Raw genomic sequence first — 22,582 nt, 5'->3', positions numbered from 1 at the left:
GTAAATGGCATGTCTGTGTGCTCTGGTTTCCGTCACGGTGTCCCGTTGTGCCAGAAGCGATTTAGTCCTGCTGGCCACATGACCCAGAAAGCTGTCTGTGGACAAACGTCAGCTCCCTCAGCCTGAAAGCGAAATGAGCGCTGCAACCCCATAGTCACCTTTGACTGGACTTCACCATCCAGGGGTCCCTTTACCTTTGCCTTACCCACAGAAAATCAGCTATGTCAGAGTCAAGACTGGCCTTGAATTTTGCCCTGGACATTGGGAGGGGAGGAGTTCTATGGAGTCCCACTCCGTTCCAAACAGTTGTGTAGTATGGGGGGGGGGGACACACAGGGACAGTTGCCCCAGGCACAAATTTGTTAGGGGGTGCAAAATTTCAACAGCTGCTGCTACCCCAATACAGCTGCACACTTACGTTGTGGGCTCTGTTGAAAATGATTTCTTTGTGTGAACCAGAAAGTGACCTCTGCAGACAGCAGAACAACTCTTCTGTTCTTATCTCTGCAACTGTGATCTCATGGGTGATGCGTATGCTGTAAGGCAGGAGAATGTGCAAGCGTACTCCCTCCATTTTCCTCCCTCCCTCCCCCCTCTCCGCACAGCCCTGGGCATTGGCAACCCACGCTATGCCACTGGTTCCAGATGGATGTTTACCACCTAAGTGATCCCTAGGTCTCTTTGCTAACAGCTTCCTAGCTAAAAGAGAAATCCCTGGAAGAGAAAGTCCAAAATCCAAGCTCTGACACAATCCGTCATCCTTGAGCTCAAATGCATCCTCAAAACCCTTGGAACACAGCGTCTTTCCAGATTTCATCCCCAAGCACTGCCGCCTTCTTAAGGCCCCTTGCTATTAGAGCTAATCCTTTTACTTCTCATTGAAGATGTCTAGCTTTGAGGTTAACTGTTTTTAAGGCAAACACGGCCCCCTCCTTTCCTCTCACCCTTAACCTTTGCAACACGCACACAGAGGACCGTCTGCTAATATTTGTACAGCCCTCCACAACTGCAACTTGAACAGGCACCAGGGGCAGATGGGGAAGGGGGGTTGACCTCTGACCTCCCAACAGGTGTTTACTTCTTCGCAGTTATAAAGGAGGCCAGGGAAATTCCCAGGTTACAAATTAGAGCAGCACCAATTTTCTCTCTCCACAGTTTGGTTTTCGTAGCGAGTGCTTCAAAACGTGAGTCAATAATTATTATGAAGCCATGCCATTTAAATAAATAAATCCAGAAGAACTGGGCGCATCTAGGGTACCTAGAGAAACTCCTGCCTGGAACCTCCCATCCTTGGAGGTTTTAAAGCAGAAGTTGGCCAACATTCACAGATGCTTTAACTGAGATTCCTGCATTGCAGGGGGTTGGACTAGATAATCCTTGAGATCACTTCCAACTCTACAATTCTATGATTCTACGAAACCCCGATACCAGTTAGCTGGTTTTCTGTGAGTAAGGTAAAAGTAAAGGGACTCCTGACCGTTAAGTCCAGTCGCGGACGTCTCTGGGTTTGCGGCGCTCACCTCGCTTTACTGGCCGAGGGAGCCAGCGTTTGTCTACAGACAGCTTCCGGATCATGTGGCCAACATGACTAAGCCGCAGTGCACGGAAACGCCACTTACCTTCCCGCCAGAGTGGTACCTATTTATCTACTTGCACTGGTGTGCTTTCGAACTGCTAGGTTGGCAGGAGCTGGGACAGAGCAACAGGAGCTCACTCTGTCGCGGAGATTCGACCTTCTGATCTGCAAGCCCTAGGCTTAGTGGTTTAGTCTGTGGGTAGAGATATATATTTAATATCTGGAGGAAGACTTATTTGCATACCACTCTGCCATGCTTTAGGTGAGTATATATACTGGTCTCTACCACACCTGCTCACTCTGATCGCCAACTCCTGAACCCTTTGCCTCCACCTGATGAACGCTCCAACCTCCTCCACAGCTTGTACCCAACCCCTTCCCTCACAGCTCACCCAAGCAGCTGATTTCTGAATGGAGGAGGGGCAAACTGCGCTCTGAAGTGCCTCCACACCGCCCTTTAAATGTCATTTCAGTGACACATAGAAGGGGAGGACCTCAGAAATTGGTTTGCCAAACTGCTCTCTGAAGCATCTCTCCCCCCCCCCCTCAATGCCACACTGTGATGGCCTGGGATTCCGATTCAGAGGATGAACCAGAGGAATCCCAGCCTGCACAGGAGTCCCTGCCTCCAGGGCCGGCTGAACTGGGGCAAGGCCTAGATGCTGAAGAGCCTGCACCTGTGGCAGAGCACCAGGAGCTGGCCCCAGGTGAAACCCTTCTGGCCCCAGAGGTGCTGGAGGACTCAGTGGCGTCAGGTGAGCCTCCTCCAGGGCCCAGTAACCCTTCGGCCTCTCCTGATCTGCAGAGGCTTAGGGCAGAGAGGCGAAGGGAACTGGTTGCTCCCAGGAGGAGTGCTCGCCTTAAGGCCAGAGGAGGCGGGGCTCCTGGGGGCCGGGACCGCCCCCGGCCTTAGAAGAGGATAAAAGCCTAGTCAGCCCAGTCCCAGGTTGCGGGAGCAACGTCGTTGTTGGCTTCGGACCTTCCTGTGTTCCTGACCCCTGCTCGGCCTCCTGTTCCTGACCATCTGGTGCTCTTGTTCCCTGCTCGGTCTCCTGTTCCGGCGTTCCTGTTCCCCGCCCGGCTCTCCGCCTCGGACCTCGCCCCTCTTCGTGTGGACTCTGCTTACGCCCACGGTACCTTACCCCCGGGACCAGCACAGTTTGCTCCCGCCACACCTGCACTCCCCCTTCGTTGGGGTGCGTTCGGGAAGAGCCAGAGGCCATGGCTGACCAGGCTGTTGCGCTTGTGGCTTTGGCCCAGGAGAACCAGGCCTTGACTCACACCGTGGAGCAGCTCAGCGACGCGGTTACGGCACTTCAGCAGCGCTTGGAAGCCCTACCGGCTCCTGGGGCCGACGCCCCGGCTCCTGGCAAGTACCCAGTGGCTTTGCCTGAGAAATTTGATGGGGCCCCGGCCAGCTTTCCCATGTTCCTTGCCCAGGCCAAGATGTATATTCAGGGGCGAGCCCGGAACTTTCCTGACGACCGCACCAAGGTGCACTTTTTGATTAGTTTGTTAAAGGACCAGGCGGCCAAGTGGGCATTGCCGCTACTCAGGCAAGACTCCCCCTTGCTGGCAGACTATATGGAGTTTTGCAACCATTTGGAGGCCGCGTTCGGCAACCCCCAGAAGGAGAGTCAGGCCAACCGGGCAATTAGGCGTTTGAAACAGGGCAAGTCTACTGCGGCCGCCTACACCATGGAATTTCGGTTGTTGGCGCAAGACTTGTCTTGGAATGACTCTGCACTTCGGGACCAGTATCTTGAGGAGCTTTCGGATGAGATACTGGACCAGCTGGCCATGATGGATCGTCCCACCACGCTGGACGCCCTTATTCAGCGGAGCCTGCAGATAGACGATCGGTTGGAGGACCGTCGCCAGGCCCGGGACCGCCAGCACCCCCGGCTCCTGGCTCCAGTCCTTCCCAGCAGGTCCACCCCCACAGCTGAGTTGCCGGACGAGCCAATGCAACTCGGGGCTGTGCGACCTCGCCTCTCCCCCTCGGAGAAGACGCGGCGTCGGGAGGGGAACCTGTGTCTTTACTGCGGTGGGAGTGGACATTACGCCCGTTCCTGTCCCGAGAAGATGCCAGTCGCAGGAAAACCGCCAACCTCGGTAGCCGAAGGCCCTAGCAACCTGGGGTCCCAAACCATGCAAGAGGGGCCCTCGCCAGTGGAATTGCGACATCTCATGGTTCCGGTGCGTCTCTACCCTCCAGGTGGGCCCTGGATTCTTACCCATGCTCTGGTAGATTCGGGGGCAACCCGCTCCTATATAGACGCTGCCTTTGCCGCTCATCATCAGGTGCCACTTCGGAACAAGCCAGAACCGGTACAGGTGGAGGCAATTGACGGACGGCTCCTGCGTTCGGGTGCCGTTACTCAGGAGACCCAGCCCCTGGTCCTGTGTCTCCAGCAGCACCGGGAGTTGCGAACTTTGGACATTGCCACTATGCCCCGGTTCCCCCTAGTGCTCGGGATGGACTGGCTGGAAGCTCACAACGTTCAGATTGACTGGGTCAAACGGACTGTGCACTTCCCAGACCCATGTTCCCATGCTCAATCCGAGACGCTGGCGGCCGCGCCCACGGAGGAGGCAGCACCCACGCTCCCAGCCGTGTACCAGGACTACCAGGACGTGTTCAAGGAACGGGGGGCAGACCAGCTGCCGCCACATCGGCCTTTCGACTGCGGCATAGACCTCCAACCCGGAGCGCCTTTACCAGTGAGTCGCTTATATTCTCTAACAGAGCCAGAGCGCGAGGCTTTGCAGGACTTCTTGCGCAAGAACCTGGAGCGTGGGTTCATTAGGCCTTCCACCTCGCCTACCGCGGCACCAGTGCTCTTTGTTAAGAAGAAATGTGGGGAACTCCGCCCTTGCCATGATTACTGAGCCCTGAACAAAATTACCATCCCAGACCGGTACCCCTTGCCCCTTATCTCGGAGTTGCTGGAGCGGGTGCAAGGGGCACAGGTGTTCACCAAGCTGGACCTCCGGGGGGCCTACAACTTGATTCGGATCCGAGCTGGGGATGAGTGGAAGACAGCGTTTGGGACCCGGTACGGGCAGTTCAAATACTTGGTTATGCCTTTCGGTTTGTGCAACGCGCCTGCTGTGTTCCAGCGCTACATCAACCACGTGTTCCAGGACTTGTTAGACAAGTACGTGGTGGTGTACTTGGATGACATACTGGTTTACTCCCGTGACCCGGCTCGCCATGAGGGACATGTCCGGACCGTGCTGCAGCGCTTGCGTGAGCACCGTTTGTACGCAAAGCTCAGCAAGTGCGAGTTCCATCAGCGGACTGTGGACTTCCTTGGTCACCGGCTCTCTCCAGATGGGGTGCGGATGGACCCTGGGAAGGTGGCAACGGTTCGAGAATGGGCGGCACCCCAGAACCGCAAGGACCTACAGCGTTTCCTGGGGTTCGCCAACTACTACCGGACCTTCATTGCAGATTATGCTCATCGCACCACCCCGTTGACCCGGCTACTGCGCCCAAAGACGCCGTTTTCCTGGGACAAGGAGGCAGAGGAGGCGTTTCAGGGGTTGAAGGCCTGTTTCCAGAGGGCGCCAATCTTACAACACCCTGACCCCTCTCGACCCTTTGTGGTGGAGACCGACGCCTCCAGTACGGCTCTCGGTGCCGTCCTGTCTCAACAGAATGGACCTGAAGCACCACTCTTACCCTGTGCCTTCTATTCCCGCCAGCTCCTACCAGCGGAGCGTAACTATACTGTGTGGGAGCGGGAACTACTGGCCATCAAGGTGGCCTTTGAGGTCTGGCACCACCATCTTGAGGGGGCACGACATCCAGTGGAGGTGACAACCGACCACCGGTACCTGGAGTACCTCCAGACCACCCGCAAGCTGAACCAAAGACAGATCCGGTGGGCGTTGTTCTTTTCCCGGTTCCAGTTCCGGATCCGCTATATCCCTAGCTCTCAGAACCAGAAAGCGGATGCCCTGTCCCGGAAACCTGAAGACAATGCAGACACGGTACAGCAAGCAGTACCCACCACGATCCTACCTCCAGCTGCATTCCTGGCCAGCACTGCAGGCTCGGGTGCGGGAACAGCAGCGGGTCGACGCTTGGGCCCAGGAACGACTCCGGGAGCTGGCTGAGGGGTCCAGCCCTCAGTATCTGGGGCTGGTCCTGCATCACGGCCTTCTGCTGCACCACGGTCGTCTGTATATCCCACCAGGGCCACTGCGGCTGGAGGTTCTCCGGATGGCTCATGATGCCCCAGCAGCGGGGCATTTTGGACGGTATCGGACCACCCATCTGGTAAGTCGTGAGTTTTGGTGGCCCCGCCTGAAGGCTGACGTGGCTCACTACGTTGCTGGTTGTGAGGTCTGCCGGTGCGCCAAGGGCCCTACCGGGCAACCCCCCGGCCTACTTCAGCCATTGCCAGTTCCACCACGCCCTTGGCACACGGTTTCGTTGGACTTTGTAGTGGACTTACCCCCGTCTCGTGGCTGTACCTGCCTTCTAGTTTTCTCCGACCATTTCACCAAGATGGTGCACTGCGCCCCCTGCCCATCTGTACCCACAGCCAAGGAAACCGCTCAGCTGTACCTTCAGCATGTCTTCCGCCTGCATGGCCTACCTGAGCACGTGGTGTCCGACCAGGGCGTTCAGTTCACGCATTACACCAGACTCTTGGGACAGAGGTCTGCCTCTCGTCAGCCTACCACCCACAGACCGATGGCCAGACGGAACGGGCGAACGCGGTGCTGGAGCAGTACCTCCGGTGTTACTGCAGCTACCAACAGGATGACTGGGTCGACCACCTGGCATTGGCGGAGTTCGCCTACAACAACGCGGTGAATGCGTCCACCCAGCAGACCCCGTTCCAGGCCAGTTACGGTTATCATCCACGGCTGTTTCCAGATGTGCTGCCGGCTTCCGCAGTCCCGGCGGTGACGGAGTGGCTACAAGAGCTCCAGTCCCAGCAACAGCTTTTGGTGGAGCAACTGCACCAGGCCAAGGAAGCGTACAAAGCCCAGGCCGACCGCCACCGCCAGGTGGGGCCGGAACTTCGCGTCGGTGACCTGGTTTGGCTCTCCACTCGCCACCTCCACCCCTCTCGACCTTTGCGGAAGTTGGACGCCCGCTTCACCGGCCCGTTCCCTATCGTGGACCAAGTCTCTCCTGTGGCATTCCGTCTCCGGTTACCCGCAACCCTGAAGGTTCACCCTGTCTTCCACAGGTCCCTTCTGAGTCCGGTGGCCCCACCCGACGAGTTCCACCCGAACCGTCCCCGACCGCAGCCAGTGTTGGTTCAGGGAGAGCCTGAGTACGAGGTGGAACGCATCCTGGACTCCCGATACCGCAGGGGAAAGCTGCAGTATCTCATTGACTGGAAGGGGTACGGACCGGAGGACCGTTCCTGGGAACCAGCGGCCAACGTCCACGCACCTGCCTGCCTCCGAGAGTTCCATGCGACGTACCCTGGCAAGCCGGGTCCGGACCCTCGGTTGAGGGGGGGGCCTGGGAGGGCGGATGGTGTGATGGCCTGGGATTCCGATTCAGAGGATGAACCAGAGGAATTCCAGCCTGCACAGGAGTCCCCGCCTCCAGGGCCGGCTGAACTGGGGCAAGGCCTAGATGCTGAAGAGCCTGCACCTGTGGCAGAGCACCAGGAGCTGGCCCCAGGTGAAACCCTTCTGGCCCCAGAGGTGCTGGAGGACTCAGTGGCGTCAGGTGAGCCTCCTCCAGGGCCCAGTAACCCTTCGGCCTCTCCTGATCTGCAGAGGCTTAGGGCAGAGAGGCGAAGGGAACTGTCATCATAATACAGTTGGTGTGGCCACCTACTGGCGACCATGTGAACTACAGCATGATGCTAAGAAAAATATAGTTTAGAGAGGCAGATATAGATATCCAACTAAGATTGCAGTACGAGCCTCACTCACCTGGAAGTAATTCGATAGGACTTCCTTCTGAGTAGAAATTGTTAGGGGTATGCTGATAGTCATAGAGTTGACTCATTAATAAGTCTACTCTGAGTATGACTAACTTTGAATATCACCCAGAGTTCAGTCACCCCGCTCTTGTATTTTATCTGGCATGGTTTTCTCTTTCTTTATTTTTTGTTCCCATCTTATTTTTCACATTTCTATGTCACCTCAAGTATTTTATTGGCAAGACATGGTATAAATGCTTTCCGCAGATAAAGAAAATGCCCAACATGTTCTTGGTTGAGAAGCCCTGTCTACTCAAGCATTGCAGGGAGTTACACTAGATCCCTTCCAACTCTACAATTCTATGATTATGTGTGATGGCCCGGGAATCTGATTCAGAAGCTGAACCGGAGGAATCCCAGCCTGCATAGGAGTCCCCGCCTCCAGGGTCGGCTGAGCCAGGGCAGGGCCTTGAATCTGAAGCGCCTGCACCTGTGCCGGATCCTCAGGAGCAGACACTAGATGTATCCACTCTGGCTCTGGAGATGATTGAGGACCCATTGCCTACAGGTGCACCTCTCCCAGCCGTATCAGGGGAAGGTGAAGCTGCTCCTGGGTCCAGTTACCCTCCAGCCTCTCCTGAGCTGCAGAGGCTCAGGGCAGAGAGGCGGAGGGAACTAAGTTCGCGCAGAAGGAGTGCTCACCTTAAGGCCAGGAGAGGTGGGTCACCTGTTGCAGGTTGCAGGAGCAACGTCGTTGGAAACCTGTTTCTGCCAGCACCCAGCCCTGTTCTTCCAGAGTTCCCGACCTTGCCTGGCTCCTCGCTTTGGACCCCGCTTCGCCCTTGGTGGACAGTCTCCAGACCCTCGACCCAGGACCAGACTCTGACCACGCCTCACTGTAACCTCCCCCAGGGACCAGCGCATTATGATTCAAGCAGAGTGAGTGTAACTTCCTTAGATAAATTCAGCCACACAGAGGAGGATGGGGATGTGAGATTAGTAAACACAGAGGAGCGGGGAGGAATGATAAACATGCTAATCACAAGGACCAGTGGTGATGGACTTGAAGATGTTCTTTCTGCCTGTCTCTTGCAAGAAAAGCAAGCCACCATTCATCAGACGTGTCTACACCAAAGGATGTGAGGCCTCTTACAAGCACTTTTGCTCAACATTGCGGGTATCAAGTGGGGGGGAGGGAAGTAAATTGCATTTAAGACAGAGGATGTTGTTCAGCTAGGGAACAATTAGATGTGCTGACAGTTGCTTCATGCATCATAAGAGATCGAGGGGACCTTGTAAGCTATCTAGACCAACTATCTGATCAAAGCAGGAAATCTAGAGAGAGGGGAGGAGGAGGTGGTGGAGATGGAGGAAGAAGAGGAGGAGGAAGCAGAAGCAGAAGAGGAGGAGGAAGATGGAAGAGGAGGAGGAGGAAGCAGAAGCAGAAGAGGAGGAGGAGGAGGAAGCAGAAGCAGAAGAGGAGGGGAGGAGGAGAAAGCAGAAGAGGAAGAGAAGGAGATGGTGATGGAGGAAGATGGAAGAAGAGGAAAAGGAGGAGAAGGAGGAAGCAGAAGAAAAGGAGGAGGAGGTGGTGGTGGTGGAGAAGGAAGAAGAAGGAGAACAGGAGGAGGAGGAGGAGGAGAAGGAAGAAGAAGAAGAACAGCAGGAGGAGGAGGAAGAGGAGGAGGTGGGGAAGGAAGAAGAAGAAGAAGAAGAAGAACAGGAGGAGGAGGTGGAGGTGGAGAAGGAAGAAGAAAGGAGGAGGAGGAGATGGAGAAGGAAGAAGAAGAAGAACAGGAGGAGGAGGAGATGGAGAAGGAAGCAGAAGAAGAACAGGAGGAGGAGGAGGTGGTGGTGGGGAAGGAAGAAGAAGAAGAACAGGAGGAGGAGGAGGTGTGGTGGGGAAGGAAGAAGAAGAAGAACAGGAGGAGGAGGTGTGGTGGGGAAGGAAGAAGAAGAAGAACAGGAGGAGGAGGTGGTGGTGGTGGGGAAGGAAGAAGAAGAAGAACAGGAGGAGGAGGTGGAGGAGGAGGAGGAAGAAAAAAAAAGAAAGAGCACTGCTCCAACTGCAAGTTCTCCTAAGGCCATATTCACACCACATGGTGACACCATTGTAAACAGCCATGATGTCCCCCAAAGAATCCTGGTAACTGTAGTATGTTAAGGGTGCAGAGAGTTGTTAGGAGACCCTTATTCCTCTCACAGAACTACTTTTCCCAGAGCTCCCTATGAAGAGGGACTGATTGCTAATCCACTCTGGAAATTGCCCTGTGATGGGAATAGGAGTCACCTAACAGCTCTTGGCACACTTAGCTAACTACAGTTCCCAGAATTCTTTGGGGGTAAGGGTAGAAACTGCCCTACTGAACAATGTGAACATTTAATATAATAAAAATAATTTATTATTTATACCCCGCCCATCTGGCCGGGCCTCCCCAGCCACTCTGGGCAGCTTCCAACAGAATATTAAAAACACAATAAAACAACAAATGTTAAAAACCTCCCTAAACAGGGCTGCCTTCACATGCCTTCTAAAAGTCAGATAGTGGCTTATCTGTTTGACATCTGGTGGGAGCCTAGCTGTCAACTTTTCCCTTTTTTTAAGGGAAATTCCCTTATTCCCTTAACCTGAATAGGATTCCGTTACATAGTTGGCAGCTATGGGTGGGAAGGCGTTCCACAGAGTGGGTGCCACTACCGAGAAGGCCCTCTGCCTGGTTCCCTATAACCTCACTTTTTGCAGTGAGGGAACCACCAGGAGGCCATTGGCTCTGGGTGTCAGTGTCCAGGGTACAGTGATGCCTCGCAAAATGAAAATAATCCATTCCGCGAGTCTCTTCGTCTAGCGGTTTTTTCGTCTTGCAAAGCAACCCTATTAGCGATTTAGCGGATTAGCGGCTAAAAGGCTATTAGCGGCTTAGCGGCTTAGAAAAAGGGGGGGAGCGAAAAAAATCGCAAGACTCGCAAGACGTTTTCATCTTGCGAAGCAAGCCCATAGGGAAATTCGTCTTGCGAAGCGCATCGGAAAACGGAAAACCCTTTCGTCTAGCGGGTTTTTCGTCTTGCGAGGCATTCGTCTTGCGGGACACCACTGTATAGTGTGGGGATTTCAGAGGGCCCATGTTCCCAGGCACACACTTTTTGAAGGTGCCCACATGCAGGCAACCCCAATGCATTCAGGTCCAGTGCTCCTCTCCACGCCCAAAAAGAGTCACATCAGCCGGCCAGGCTCCCCCTTGTGCAGACAGGTGGTTGCCTCAGCGCAGCCCCACTTTGCTCCAGTGAAGGTGGGATCACTGTGGCAGCATCAGCAGCAAGGGCTGGGCTGGCACCCACTTGCATTCATGCATGTGCCCAAGGCACCAGCAACCGTCGCTACGCCACTGCTCATTAATAATAATAATTATTTTTATTTATACCCCACCCTCCCCAGCCAAGGCCGGGCTCAGGGCGGCTGACAAGCAATAATAAAAACAAGTTGAATGATTACAACTTAAAAACAAAATTAAAATACAACATTAAAATATTGAGACAGAATATTAAAATGTAGCCTCATCGCAGGAGGAGAAGGAAAAGAAAAAAGAAAGAGGGGGAGGGAATCAAACTGGTTCTAAGCCAAAGGCCAGGTGGAACAACTCTGTCTTACAGGCCCTGTGGAAAGAAATCAGATCCTGCAGGGCCCTGGTCTCATGAGACAGAGCATTCCACCAGGCTGGAGCCAGAGCTGAAAAGGCCCTGGCTCTGTTTGAAGCTAATCTAACTTCCTTAGGGCCCGGGACCACTGGGGTGTTGCTTTTAATGGACCTTGAGTCTCTCCGTGGGGCATACCAGGAGAGGCGGTCCTGTGGGTACCAGGGTCCTAGGCCATGAAGGACTTTAAAGGTCAAAACCAGCACCTTGAACCTGACCCTGTACTCCACCAGGAGCCAGTGCAGTTTGAAAAGCACTGGGTGAATATGCTCCCATGGCAGAGACCCTGTGAGGAGCCTCGCTGCAGCATTCTGCACCCGCTGGAGTTTCTGGGACAGCTTTAAGGGCAGCCCCGCGTAGAGCGAATTACAGTAGTCAAGCCTGGAGGTGAACATCGTATGGATCACTGTGGCCAGGTCTGGGTGGGAAAGGTAAATGCCATGTCCCCTACCCCAGAAAGTTACCCAGGAGGGAAGGCAGTCCACAATCTGACTATTTTCCATTTCTGGGCTGAACAGGGCTTGAATGCACCTCCAGTTGGAGTGGAAACTTTTTGGTGAGCAGTTTGCTTACTGGCCTGGATGCAGGAAAACAAGTCCAACTGGGAAGGTGCTCACTATGCAAAGGTTTTGGAGGAGGGAGGTGGAGAGAGGGGACGAATCTCACCGCAGCGGCGATGTTTCTGCTGGGAAAACCTCATTCCTTAGGCATGCTTTCTTTTGGCTCATGTTCACTCTAGCAGGATGGTGCTTAGAGGGGCAGCTGGCCCTGGGGCACCTTTAACATCAGCCTCGGTTCCATAAACAGGGGCCCGAGGGAGCCCAATAAATTTATAGGTCTCTACACAGAATCAAAGGGACGCAGGTGGCGCTGTGGGTTAAAGCCTCAGCGCCTAGGACTTGCCGATCGAAAGGTCGGCGGTTCGAATCCCTGCGGCGGGGTGCGCTCCCGCTGCTCGGTCCCAGCGCCTGCCAACCTAGCAGTTCGAAAGCACCTCCGGGTGCAAGTAGATAAATAGGGACCGCTTACCAGCGGGAAGGTAAACGGCGTTTCCGTGTGCGGCTCTGGCTCGCCAGAGCAGCGATGTCACGCTGGCCACGTGACCTGGAAGTGTCTCCGGACAGCGCTGGCCCCTGGCCTCTTGAGTAAGATGGGCGCACAACCCCAGAATCTGTCAAGACTGGCCCGTACGGGCAGGGGTACCTTTACCTTTACCTTTACACAGAATCAAAATATTTGCAAAGAAGTGATCATATAAGAACAGCACATTAGTGAGGACTGAGCTTGGGGACTCTGTTCCCTTGTGGGTTGTCTTGGTCATCCAGAATGTCGTCTACAGTCTCAGCTAGATTTCCATCTTGGGGTGGGGTGGTTCTGAGTGTATGATGCCCCACATCACGTCTGATGCTGTTGTGATGGACGGCTGAAAAGAGGTACAGGAGTGTGACAACTGATCCAAGAGAGCTTTGCATCCAATCTTCATTCCTGTGTGGGATTTGTGTGGGAATAATAATAATAATAATAATAATAATAATAATAATAATAATGCAGTGGTATCTCAGGTTAATAGCTTAATTCGTTCCGGAGGTCCATTCTTAACCTGAAACTGTTCTTAACCTGAAGCACCTCTTTAGCTAATGGGGCCTCCCACTGCCGCCACTGCGCGATTTCTGTTCTCATCCTGAAGCAAAGTTCTTAAGCCAAGGTACTATTTCTGGGTTCGTGGAGTCTGTAACCTGAAGCGTCTGTAACCCGAGGTACTACTGTAATACCTTTATTGTCATTGTACAACCTGTGTACAATGAAATTAAATGAGCCTCCCTCCCCCCCCAAAAAAACCCACTCAATCTCTGATCGAACAGCACACCACCTTGCAAGTCAATTTCACTATGTTATTTTCCGTTCAACAGCCTAACAGCCCACGGATAGAAGCTATTTTTTAGCCTGTTAGTATGGCTGATTTTACTTCTAAATCTCCTGCCCGAGGGTAGAAGATTAAAGAGGTGCTGGCCAGGCTGTGAGTCATCCCTGAGAATTTTTCTCGCTCTCCTAAGGCAACGATACCTTGCGATGTCATCTAGCAGACTCAAGGGAATGCCCATGATATCATGCGCTGTATTCACCACCCTCTGTAGAGAATTTCTGTCCGTGGCTGTCAGGCCAGAATACCACACTGTGATACAATATGAAAGGACACTTTCAATTGTGGACCGGTAAAAGGAGTTCATCAGTTGTTGTTTAACATTATTCTTTCGCAAGACCCTGAGGAAATGGAGTCTCTGTTGGGCCTTTCTGACCACCTGAGTTATGTTGATTTTCCAGGTGAGGTCCTCACTGAGGTAAACTCCTTTAACTTTAGTGAGGACCTCACCTGGATAACCAGCATGCTTATCTCTAGTTAATGCACAAAGGGGTTAAGAATCATAGAATCATAGAATCATAGAGTTGGAAGAGACCACAAGGGCCATCGAGTCCAACCCCCTGCCAAGCAGGAAACACCATCAGAGCACTCCTGACATATGGTTGTCAAGCCTCTGCTTAAAGACCTCCAAAGAAGGAGACTCCACCACACTCCTTGGCAGCAAATTCCACGTCAAACAGCTCTTACTGTCAGGAAGCTCTTCCTAATGTTTAGGTGGAATCTTCTTTCTTGTAGTTTGGAACCATTGCTCCGTGTCCGCTTCTCTGGAGCAGCAGAAAACAACCTTTCTCCCTCCTCTATGTGACATCCTTTTGTATATTTGAACATGGCTATCATATCACCCCTTAACCTCCTCTTCTCCAGGCTAAACATGCCCAGCTCCCTTAGCCATTCCTCATAAGGCATCGTTTCCAGGCCTTTGACCATTTTGGTTTCCCTCCTCTGGACACGTTCCAGTTTGTCAGTGTCCTTCTTGAACTGTGGTGCCCAGAAGTGGACACAGTACTCCAGGTGAAGTCTGATCAGAGCAGAATACAGTGGCACTATTACTTCCCTTGAGCTAGATGCTATACTCCTATTGATGCAGCCCAGAATTGCATTGGCTTTTTTAGCTGCCGTGTCACACTGTTGGCTCATGTCAAGTTTGTGGTCAACCAAGACTCCTAGATCCTTTTCACATGTACTGCTCTCAAGCCAGGTGTCACCCATCTTGCATTTGTGCCTCTCATTATTTTTTTTGCCCAAGTGCAAAAAAAAAGACCATAGAGTAAGCAGTCCTGCCACATTAAACTAGGTCACATCCCCTCACCCCATGTGGGGTCCCATGGTCTTCTCAGCACCATCATCACAATAGATTTCTCAGGGGATGGGTGGGAATTTGTGGTCATTCTGAGATCTGTCTTGCCAACCCAAGACCCTGGGAAGGACCCTCTGGTATCTGAACCCTAGAGCTGAACTCAGAGGCCAGCACAAACTCACACACAGAGAGCTTGCTCCCTTGTATTTTAGATTCAGGTAGGTATCAGTGTTGGTCTGACGCAGTAGAAATATATATATATTTTAAATTGTCCAGTAGCACCTTAGAGACCAACTAAGTTTGTTCTTGGTATGAGCTTTTGTGTGCATGCACACTTCTTCAGATACACTGAAACAGAGGTCACCAGACCTTTATATATAGTGAGAGGGTGGGGAGGGGTATTACTCAGAAGGGTGGTGAAACCAGTAGGAGAACACTTGAGTCACCCAGGACATTCTATACAAGATCTCCAAGTAGCTGTCATATTACAAAAGAATCTCAGAAATAGACTGGAAAGAGAATTGCTGAATTACAACTTATTACCAAACTTAAAACCATGGAGAGACCTGGTCTGAATAGAGCATGGGTAGGCAAACTAAGGCCCGGGGGCCGGATCCGGCCCAATTGCCTTCTAAATCTGGCCCGCGGACAGTCCGGGAATCAGCTGTTTTTACATGAGTAGACTGTGTGCTTTTATTTAAAATGCATCTCTAGGTTATTTGCGTGGACAGGCAGAGTCCCCCAAACCCTGGACGGGGCCCCCTCACGTGGAATGACGACTCAAGACAATGTGCTATGGGATTAAAATTGGCCACAACTTTATTATATTTCAGATGTGGGTAGACCTTGGCTCAGGCATTGGGCATTTATCCCTCCCGGTCCCCCACCGGGGATCTAGGGAACATCAGGGTTATCCAGTGGGGGGGGATGGGCCGGCTCTGGAGAACACATGTTCAAGCAGAGAGCCCACCCCTCCCCCCGTTACGCTGCCATCGCAGGGGAAAGCAATGACAACCCCAGGCGTATGGCCATATCCTCCCCTCAAACAACCCTTTTAATGGGGAACCCTGGTATTGCCACCGCAAAGAGGAGGGGGCGTGGGTCACCGCAACACGCTGACCCCCATTTAGGGAAGATAGGCTAAAGGATTCTGCCCAAGGCCTGATACCTCCAAAGTTGTGACGTTTTGCTACGGGAAAGGCAAAACCTGCCAGTGCAGGGGAATTCCTTTCCGGCCTTTCAACAGCAAGCTTGAAGTAGCAGCGCCCGCATACCTGTGAAGGTTAACCTGCAAGAGAAGTATTAACTGAGGGTGGGTAGGGTGGGAGAAGCTCTGGAGCCAAGTGAGGATTCCCAGGTAAGCTCCTCCCTCTATTGTGCGGGCAGGTAGTCCCTCTCCTACCTGGCCTGGTCACCTTGGCAACGCCTCCCCAGGGGGGATTGGACAACTGACTGAGGTAGGCGGAGACCTCCAGGTATCCCACCTTGGGGGGAGGCAAAGCCAAGCCTGTGCTAATGGAGCCGTACAGGGTTCAGGGGCCCTCCACAAGGTCTGAAGGACAGTGGACCAGCCCTCTGCTGAAAAAATTTGCTGACCCCTGGAATAGAGACATTGGATTCTTATCTCATTCTACATGATAAAGCTATTTTTGGCCATCTCATCCCTTGCTTTTTCCTGTAAGAGCAATTGCAGTTGTTAACAGTCATCAACAGGTTTACCACACCTATCAGCCAATCACCCCTTCCCACCACTTTTTAAATTTTTATATATATATATCCCTTGTATTTTAACACTGACAGGCGTCTGGGCAGATGGCCGAAGGGGACTTTCCAGTTTATAATTTCTACACCATTCCCCACCCCACAAAAAAACAAACCAACGCAGTGTCACCTGGCAGTGGTTTTTGGCCAAAGGTCACCAGCAGGAGAACTGTCAACACCGATATGTTATAGATATACAGGGCCGCAGCTTTGGCAAGGAAGGGGGTGATGAACCTCTCCCTTCCAAATGTGCTCCTCGCGGCTAATAAATGCCAAAGAATTAGGCGGTATCAGGCCTCGGGGTGACCGTGGCACTGTCCCAAGGTGTCAAAAGGAAGCAGGCTGTAAATCAGGGACCTGCTGTTTTCCTTTTTGAAACCAGCTCGTAATCCTGCAAGCCTCACGCTGTTTACAAGGTCATTTTTAATCTTTGTTTTTTTAAGGAAAGGGTTGTCTATCAAGGGACAGGGAACAGGAGGCCTGGAAGGCTGCCCATAATGTGCCGTCTCTGTGACAAATGGACGCAAGTCCTTGGTCTCTTCCCCCAGCAAGCCTCAACCTATTGCTGGGTGGCCATTTCATGGAAGACAATCCTCTCTCCCTGAAGGACTTTCAGAGGACAGCCCTCTCTCAAAAGGAAGTCCTCTGCTTGCTTATTGTTATCCTTCGTGCGGTAAAGGCTTTCCCCCCCCCCATTTCATTTTATAAGAGAGGAGAGCTATAACTATAGATGAAAATTAAAAGATGACAAACATAGCTATAAAATAGGGGTGTAGAATGAGCACAGTTGCAAATGGGGTAAAATAACGCTGGTGGCGCTGTGGTCTAAACCACTGAGCCTCTTGGGTTTGCCAATCGGAAGGTCGCCGGTTCGAATCCCCGCGACGGGGTGAGCTCCCGTTGCTCGGTCCCTGCTCCTGCCAACCTAGCAGTTCGAAAGCAAGCCAGTGCAAGTAGATAAATAGGTACCACTCTGGCGGGAAGGTAAACGGCGTTTCCGTGCACTGCTCTGGTTTCGCCAGAAGCGGCTTAATCCTGCTGGCCGCATGACCCGGAAGCTGTACGCTGGCTCCCTCGGCCAGTAAAGCGAGATGAGCGCCGCAACCCCAGAGTCGTTCGTGACTGGACTTAACTGTCAGGGGTCCTTTACCTTTTTAAAATAATAAAGTCCACGTAAAGGATATCAGCATTGTCGATTTATCACTTATAATTCCAGGCTTGGGACAATTGTTTTGAAAATGATGGCTCTGCTGTATACGTAGTAAAGGAAGGCGAACTCTAGGAGAAGGAAAACTCCAATCCTAAATCTTGACGCTAACAACAAATTATTGAAATCCATATCTGCTTTGCTCTCTGTTAAGCATCTCAAAACAATAGAATCATGGAATTGTAGGGTTCCAAGGGATCGCCTAGTTTGATCCCTTGCAATGCAGGAATCTTGAACCCGCAACCCTGAGATTAAGTCTCATGCTCTACCAAACTGAGTTAGGCGACTGAACAACAGTAGCTATCACAAATCAACAATGAGCACGTATATGAAACAATAAAAATACTGAAAAATACCATACTTTTCCGTGCATAAGACTAGTTTTTTGTTGTTTTTTTACTGAAAAATTATGCTTAAAATAGAGGGACGTCTTATACATAGGTATTGCCTAGGGGGGACGTGGAATTATTTGATGCCACGAGCTGGAGGTGGTCTACAACATGTTGTTGGTGTCTGTGACAAGGGGTGGTTGTGATTGGGTGTTGCTGCGGCAATTGGGCAGCCAATAGGCTGCTTCTGCCAGTGAGGGGACAGAAGTTAGGATGCTGTTGTGACACATGCGAGTGTTAGCATCAGCCAGGATGGTGAGTGATTTTCGGCAAACCCCCCCCCTTTAAAAAGCTAAAAAACTGTGGGGTACCCTCCCTGGAAAAAGCTCAACAGCTCTGGGCAAACCTCCCCACCCCCAAAAGCTCAAAAACTCATTTTCTTAATTTTCAGCCCTCTTAAACATGGGGGCGTGTTATACACAGAAAAGTACAGTAGTTTCTGTTCGGCGAAATGGACTTAAAATTTGTGTCTTTTCGAGGAATGGAGGATGAAGCTAATGGACTATGCAGAACTAGATAAACTAACCGGAAGGATTCGAAACCGGAGGGACCAGAAATTCATGGAAGACTGGAGTAAATTTACGGACTATCTGAAAAGTATTTGTGAAGAGCAGGTGACATTTGTAGGTTTGCAAGAAGTTTTGTGAGGAGTATTAATGGAATTATTGCAAAAATGGATAAGAGGAAGGATGATTTGTCAAGAGATGTAAAGGCAATATAAAGTTTAGAAATGCATAAGATGTGGTTAAAACGGTGGATCATCAGAGGTGCTGATGGAAGTCTAAAAAGATTGTATAAGTGATAAGTTTTGTGGTACACTTTATAATTTACCGGTATATGTTAAAATTTTATATATATATATATATATATATATATATATATATATATATATAAATTGTGTTTGTTTGGAAAAAGACACACTTCAAGTAGGTTTTCATGAGGACATTTTTTTTTAAAAAAAGTTCTCAAACCCAGGTAAAAACATAAAAATGGAAAATGGAGAGAGAAATGAAATTGACGTATTTTCCCATTTCCTGGCGTTGATGTAGTCCATCACGACTATGCTAAACAGTGGCAATTGCAGGTTTCTTCCTGCTTCTTTCACGTGTGTCCACCCATTTCTCCTGTGTCGTTCGAAAGGAAGATGCCCAGACTCCTGCTGAGAAGTTGAGCAGTTGGGGGAGTGGCGCAGGAAAAACAACCTACTCCTTAACTTAAAGAAAACAAAAGAGATTATTGTGGACTTTAGGAAATGTAAATTGAATATTCAGCCACTTATTATTGAGGGGACATGCGTGGGACAGGTCTCGGTGTTTCGATTTCTGGGAATGGAGTTGAGAGATGACCTAACCTGGGGAGAAAACAGCAAAGACCTAATGAAGAGAGCCCAGCAGAGGTTATATTTTCTGAGAATCCTCTGGAAAAACAATCTCTCAAAAGACCTGTTGATGGCATTTAACCATTCTACTGTGGAGTGTGTATTAACTTATGGTCTGTGTGTGTGGTTTGGGAGCTGCACGGTCAGGGGAAAAACAATGCTGTCCAGAGTTGTAAAGACTGCAGAGAGAATAATTGGGTGCACTCTTCCCACCTTGGATCAAATCTACGCTTCCAGGTGCCATAAGAAAGCTGCAGAGATAGCGCAGGATAGTGCGCACCCCGGAAATGATCTCTTTCAGCTTCTGCCATCTGGAAGAAGGTACAGGGTTATAAAGACTAGGACTAGCCGCCTGAGAAACTGTTTCTACCCAAATGCGATTTTGGTTTTAAATGCAGTATAAGGAGTCTCTATGGGAGTATATTGTATTTAATTATGGGGTATCAGAGTTTTTAGGGGGCTAACCAGGCTGGGATAGCTGGGATAGCAGGCTTGTTGGTTTTTGAATGTCTGATGTAGATTTTTCAATTTCGTTGTTCTGTATGGGACAATGACAATAAAGATTATTGTATTGTATCTTTCTCTGTGACTCGCCTCCTTCTGCGCAGAAGGAAAGCGACCCCCTGCGGAGAGGGTGGTGGGAGATTGCCCGTGCCCACCAAAACGGGTTACGTCTTTGTCAGCTAAGGAGCAGGAGGGGGCCTCAGCCTGGAACGTGAAGCTTGTGGGTTTCAGGTTCCCCAGGGCGGCTGCCAGCACAAACAACAGCCTGGTCGTCCCGTGACGGCCCAGATGCTCGAGATGTTTGCATGCATGTCATTGTGTGTGTGGCATAGAGATCTTTGTGGAACATCCATCACTTCTTCCCCAGGCCTAAACAGGTGCAGCAGGTAAAATTTCACTCCTCTTTTGCCTAGAAACCCTTCTCTCCATCTTCCTGGAAGCAATTCTACTAGCAGTTTTCATCAGTGAAATCTACTCGAGAGTGGATTTCATGCTCTTTATTCAGCTCATAGTGGTGAGGAGGAATGGAAGTTCCCCCAGAATGTCTGCTTTATATACATTATTTACACAATGGGCCCCATGTGACTGGCTAATTCCGGGATTCTCCTGTAGGCCAATCAGGTTGCGGATTCACTTCCACCTGGAGCTGGATTGGGTGGCTCCTGTGGACCAATCAGGCTGCTGCATTCTGGACTCTATTGTTCTAGGACTAATCAGACTGCTGCTTTCTGAATCCTATTGTTCTAGGACCAGTCAGACTGCTGCATTTTGGATCCTATTCAACTCAGTACATAACAATCAGGGGGGGAGGGGGAGGGATCTCTTTTGAGCTAAAACTAGGCCTGGATCAAGCCCAAGATTTGCATTCCTGCTGATGTGTGAATGTAACTTGTTTTGTGTGTTTTTTTGTTCTAAGCCATCTCCCCTGAAGGTTCCCAAGCTTTTCGGCACAAGATATTGGGCATAACATTCAATCTTGGAAAAAATTATGGAAGGGAGATTTAAATTTTACAGCGTGCTGAGCGTTGAAGGAAAACTATATGAAAATGATGTATAGATGGTACTTAACGCCAGTAAAATTAGCAAAGATGTATCAAACTGCTTCTAATGTTTGCTGGAAATGTAAAGAAAAAGAAGGCACCTTCAACCATATGTGGTGGATGTGCAAGATAACTAAAGCATTCTGGGAAATGATATAAAACGAATTGAAGAAAATGTTTAAAATAACATTTGTGGGGGGAAACCAGAAGCTTTTTTATTAGGCATTTTAGGTACAGAGATTCCAAGAGAGCAGAAAAGAGTTTTCATGTACGTGATGACAGCAGCAAGGATACTATTGGCCCAGAGATGGAAAGAAGATAAAGTTCCAACCAGAGAAGACTGGCTGATGAAGATGCAAAGTCTACAGCGGGGTTTAAGGTCTAAGAACGAAAATAGCAGAACACAGCAAGAAATATGTTTAAAAGGATGAAACTTTTCTTTCCTGTTTTCTATTTCTCTTTAGTTTTTTGATATAGTGTTTGTTTTTTTATTACAGTGGTACCTCTCGTTGTGAACGGGATCCGTTCCGGAGTCCCATTCACAACATGAGCAGAACACAACCCGTTTCTGTGCATCTGCGCGTGCGCGAGTTGCCACATCTGCGCATGCGAGTGATGTCATTTTGTGCATCTGCGCATGCACAAGTGGTGAAACCCAGAAGTAACCCTTTCCGGTACTTCTGGGTCACCGTGGGACGCAACCTGAAAATGCACAACTTGAAGCAAATGCAACACAAGGCATGACTGTAGTCTCTTTACTTGGAATTTTATGGTATCTTAGGTTGAAAACCTTTAATATATATATATATATATTTTAAGGATGAAACTGGATATGACAGGTTTTTTTAAAATTGCAATTGTATGTAATCATAATTATAAACATCGAGGCTGGGTGAGCGGGAAGTCATCCGTACTGTAGAATACGACTATAATCACTGAGTGACAAAGTGCAAATAAAATCTTAAGATAAAAAAAATGTAAGCCCATTCCTAATGTTAGAGGAGAGCGCAAAATATGGTCTGAAGCTCAACATCAAAAAAATGAAGATCATGGCCACTGGTCCCATCACCTCCTGGCAAATAGAAGGGGAAGAAATGGAGGCAGTGAGAGATTATACTTTCTTGGGCTCCATGATCACTGCAGGCGGTGACAGCAGTCACGAAATTAAAAGACGCCTGCTTCTTGAGAGGAAAGCAACGACTAACCTAGAGAGCATCTTAAAAATCCGAGACATCACCTTGCCAACAAAGGTCCGTATATGTATGGAATTGAGATGTATGGAAGTGAGAGCTGGACCATAAAGAAGGCTAACTGCTGAAGAATGGATGCTTTTGAATTATGGTGCTGGAGGAAACTCTTGAGAGTCCCATGGACTGCAAGAAGATCAAATGTATCCATTCTTAAGGAAATCAGCCCTGAGTGCTCACTAGAAGGACAGATCGTGAAGCTGAGGCTCCAATACTTTGGTCACCTCATGAGAAGAGAAGACTCCCTGGAAAAGTCCCTGATGTTGGGAAACATGGAGGGCACAAGGAGAAGGGGATGACAGAGGATGAGATGGTTGGACAGTGTTCTCGAAGCTACCAGCATGCGTCTGACCAAACTGCAGGAGGCAGTGGAAGACAGGAGTGCCTGGTGTGCTCTGATCCAGGGGGTCACGAAGAGTTGGACACGACTAAACGACTAAACAACAACAATGTTCAGTACCATCCCACCTTGCAATTTTTTGTCACACAGCTGCGACTGCAAAGCTGATGCTCTCCTGGACCTTCGGACGAGCCTCTGGGTGCTATAGCAGCGACTGGGTTAACCGCCTCCACTCTCCCAGGCTCATTATACGGATCTGGCAGTTGTAATTAGAGCTTCCTTCCTTTCCTTTTCCACTGAAAGTTCTCCAAGGCGTCCAAACAGCT

The 22,582-nt window shown here is 50.5% G+C and overlaps 1 long non-coding RNA gene across 1 annotated transcript in view; it reads left to right on the top strand.

Annotated features, from left to right (window-relative positions):
* The window catches only part of LOC310827918, a 211,989-nt gene that overhangs the window by 153,317 nt on the left and 36,090 nt on the right, over nucleotides 1-22,582 (top strand). Inside the window, exon 2 of the long non-coding RNA XR_014556559.1 lies at nucleotides 21,943-22,059. This is a non-coding gene — a long non-coding RNA (uncharacterized lncRNA). The remainder of the gene's footprint in view (nucleotides 1-21,942; nucleotides 22,060-22,582) is intronic.

This window comes from Podarcis gaigeae (assembly GCF_964106915.1).
Source record: "Podarcis gaigeae genome assembly, chromosome: 12".
Lineage (NCBI taxonomy): Eukaryota > Metazoa > Chordata > Lepidosauria > Squamata > Lacertidae > Podarcis > Podarcis gaigeae.
Note: the sequence above shows the minus strand (reverse complement) of the source record. Positions and strands in the feature narration are given on the sequence as shown.